Source organism: Cupressus sempervirens, chromosome 5, assembly GCF_028749045.1.
Source record: "Cupressus sempervirens isolate cs-2001-9-10 chromosome 5, ASM2874904v1, whole genome shotgun sequence".
In the NCBI taxonomy this organism is placed as follows: domain Eukaryota; kingdom Viridiplantae; phylum Streptophyta; class Pinopsida; order Cupressales; family Cupressaceae; genus Cupressus; species Cupressus sempervirens.
Window position 1 is genome coordinate 435649887 of NC_143122.1, and position 3937 is coordinate 435653823.

Sequence of the window (3937 nt, forward strand, 5' to 3'; positions counted from 1 at the left end):
TATCAAATCTTTGGTAGCCAGCAACCTCTTTGCACGGGACTTCAACTAGGTTGTTTATCCAACAGTAGTGAGTCAAGGCATTAATAACGAGAAGTCAAATGGAGATCCTAATATTCAATGCTCACAAGATCAAAACAACTTTCGTCTATACACCAAATTTATGGTTGGCAATGAAACTAGGGCTAGGTTTGAGGCACCTACCAAGCTTCTGCATGCTCAATCTGTCAAGTAGATGAGGACACTACCAATAATCTATTTCTCAATTGTAAGTGGACTGTTCAAATTTGGTGTCTACATAGCTACGATTCTCTACAACCATGCTTGGATTGATGATCTAGATATCAAGAGATTTAAATTTAATTGTGTTATATCCATAGTAACAATACGGTTAATAAATTAGACGTAAGCACTAATTAGAGAGAGATGCCTATGTTCCAATTATGACAATACAACGAAGCAAGTGGGGAAATGATTATGAACCATCTTCCCCAGTGAGTGATTTGAATTGCTCTCACAACTCCTAAGTTGCCAAATTGGAATCATAATTGGGAATGGGTCGTTGCATACAACATACCAATACAACAATGTTTTTTGGGGCTGGGTAACTCCATACAAAAAAAACAAAAACAAAAAAGTTGCATTAATTTATTTCATTAAGTTTTGTATACAACTAAATAGTAAATATACGCAGTTAACAATACTTAATCATACTATAAAATAATATGTACATAAATTGTAAGACTAAAATATCCAAGGTAACATATTTACACAATTTGGTTACTTTAGGAAAAGATGGCGACTTATTTCAATTTGGAATATGTATCAAGTCTCAAGTCTATCTGTGATATCTTATTGAGAACAAAAATATCTATCTTGTGCAGCTTTATGCCATATCCTATTAACACATGAGGTTGTTGCCAGTGTTCTTGCATCCATGTATCGGTGTAATTGGGAGCCTCCGACATGACTTTAGGGAGATCAAAATTAAAGCATTTGATATTGGGGAAGGAGCGAGAAATAACGGATCTTGCCCTTTGAGTGCATTTTACATCATTTAGGGGCTTTAATAGCCTATTACATCATGTAAACACTACCATCCACCCATAACTCTTCCTAGGACACCCTAGGACTTCAAATGACCCCTTACATCATATAGACTCCCTATTTGTGCCAATTTGAGTTCACTTACATCTTATTGAGCTTCACTTTGTTTCGAGAATAGTTTAATATTCTCTACTAAACAAGGCCAACCACGTGAAGGTGGAAGCTCATTTGGCCCCAACCCCCTCCCCCTAACATCACTCTACATTCCTCGTTAACATCTAACATTCATTCATTCTTTCAACCATTAATAAAATGTAACATTCAATCAATATCACATGATAACATTCATTAACACATTAGATTCGTTAACATGCAACATTCATCAATATTCTACATTAACACATAATTCATGAACATTCATTAGCACATAATTAAATTCATTGAGACATAAAATACAGTCATTATCAATTAAGGTATGTAGTGACAATCATTTCTTTTTTTTCTTTCTATTTCTTTTTTCTATGTAAGCTCTAAGAGGAGCATCAGTGTCATCATCAATTCCCCCCTCATCAATTGTTCTATTCTCTGTTCTTGATGATCTCAAATTGCTATGCTGTTGCAAAGGGGGGTCCTCTGCAATAACAAATAAAAGAGTTAAATTAAAAATAACTTATTATAATTGTTACAAGTATTTAATTATTTTAAATAACATAACTGTGTCTCTTTACCTGATCTGACCACATCATTTTGTCTGGACTCAACGTCAACACGGTCATGAACATCGACCCCTCGATCCTCTACAGCTGCTATACAAAATGTTACGTTAATCCAAACACCAATTGCAATTACATATAAAAAATTTAATAGAAAATTTATACCTCCACCACTGGGATGCACATCATGCGAACCTTCGACATCCACAGATTGTGTAGAAGGATTGTCAGGCTGCATTCCAACATCCTACGCATTGTTATCATTGCTTGCTTAAAACAGATATACTCACTTTATATTGGAACTTAACATCAAATAGACTAATTGGTAAAGTATTCAATTTGAAATAAATTTCATTTAGCTTATTTACCTATGGCTGAGATGCATCAATATTAGAACCTTCCACACTAATTTCAGCTTGTAGCCGTTCAGCCATGGCTGTATAGCCTTGTTGGAAGCCAATTCTCTTATCGTCTTCTGTGAGGCATCTCTTGAACTCTGAGCCCTACATTTTTGCGTGGTATGGTGAATTTTACTTGCATTTTTTCATCAACCAATGGACGGTAGTTAAAATATCAACAACAAATCATCTATATCCATCACAATATAATAGGACAAAAATCGAGCAGTTTTGATGGAGCAATCTACTATATAAATGTTGCGTGTTTGTATGCTTTGCTTGTACCAACATATTTTCTCCAAATTCTTCAGTTGGGTAAGAGTTAATTCAGCTCTTTGGAAATAAAAATGGCTGCAAGTGTTGCTGCGTTCCCTCATTCTTTCAATCACTACCTTTATTCTCAACTATTGGAGGAAAACTCAATCAAGGGTGAGATTTTAAATAATGTCATATTAGTGAATCACAAGTTTTCTTCACTAATCTAGATTGCAGAGTCTTGACTTCAATTGTTGAATTGTTTATATTGAATATGAAAATCCACTACTGTTATTATATTCTATTGACCTATTTATAATTGATGAGCTAAATAAGGGAGTCCTAGAATTTCCCTTCACATTATATAAAAAATTTGATACAATTTTTCATTTACTAATACTTACAACTCTTGCTTGAAGTTTCGAAAAACCACCAGAGCCGAGCTTGTGTGTCCCGTGCTTTTCTAGTCTTGCCTTTGTTGCCTTTGATGTGTCAGGCAATCTATGAAAAGTTTGAAATATGTTAGATAGTATAAATATGGTGGTTAATTAGTACATAATTAGATTCTCAATAGTATCACATACCTTGTTGTACTCTCCACTGGTGTAATATTATTTTTCTTGTCAGCTTTATACTTTCCATCCAAAATCAGAGCCTGCCACTCAGCCTCAGGAACATAGGGCGGACGCTCGTACCTGGGGTTATCCCGTAATTTTTTTCTATACTGGTCCCTAATATACTTCAAACATAAACCAGCTTTTTCAAGGAGCTTGTTTCTCTTGAATGCACGAGGTCCAAAGAGTTGGGTCATGCTCTCTATAAGATCATCCTTCAATGGTTTGCGTTGTTGATTCCACCTTTTAAGTAAAAAAAACATGTTAGACTCATAAATGAAGTGAAGCTACCTTTAATATAGTTCAAGAAATGGATGAAAAGGAAAACTATTATAGCAATGATATGAAATCAAAATAGTGGTTTGGGGTTTTAGTTAGGATATGATGTTCCACCAGGTACGCATGGTGGGCCCAAATATTCGCAAACACTCATCACCAAGTTTTCTCCAAAAAAGATCATTCCCTACAAAACAATCATGGGATCATTAGTCGATGAAGAGTGATCAAAAACTAAATTACTATTATATCACTATAGAATAATAATAACTTTAAAGTACCTAGAACTTTGGCTACTTTTAATGGAATGCCTTCATTGTCACTGACGATCAATGTGACATCCTTCACCGTTCCCGTACTAGGAACATAGGAACATCCAGGAAATGATGTTGCAGGTCCTATTGCAAAAATTTTCATAAGTCTTTGTCGCGATCGAAGTATAAAAGAACAAATGATAATTGATGTTATAAAGTTGTAAAAAAGAAACTGTTTGTTGTTGTCATAAGAGAGAAAAAGAGGGATTTGTGTACTAGCAGATGGTGCAACAGTCGATGCATGTAAGCTGCGTGTTGCTGACTCAGCAGTCAGAAAGAGATTTGTGGTTGTCCTAGATGGAGGCGGTGTCATCGTAGGATTC

At 35.1% G+C, this 3937-nt stretch overlaps 1 long non-coding RNA gene across 1 annotated transcript; it reads right to left on the reverse strand.

The window, feature by feature from the left end:
- Positions 1-2232: 2232 nt before the first annotated feature.
- Positions 2233-3183, reverse strand: LOC149556651 (uncharacterized). Its single transcript, XR_016352365.1, has 3 exons — positions 2995-3183; positions 2815-2911; positions 2233-2260 (listed from the first exon to the last, which is right to left on the reverse strand). It is a non-coding gene; the product is annotated as an uncharacterized LOC149556651 (long non-coding RNA).
- Between the last annotated feature and the right edge of the window lie 754 nt (positions 3184-3937).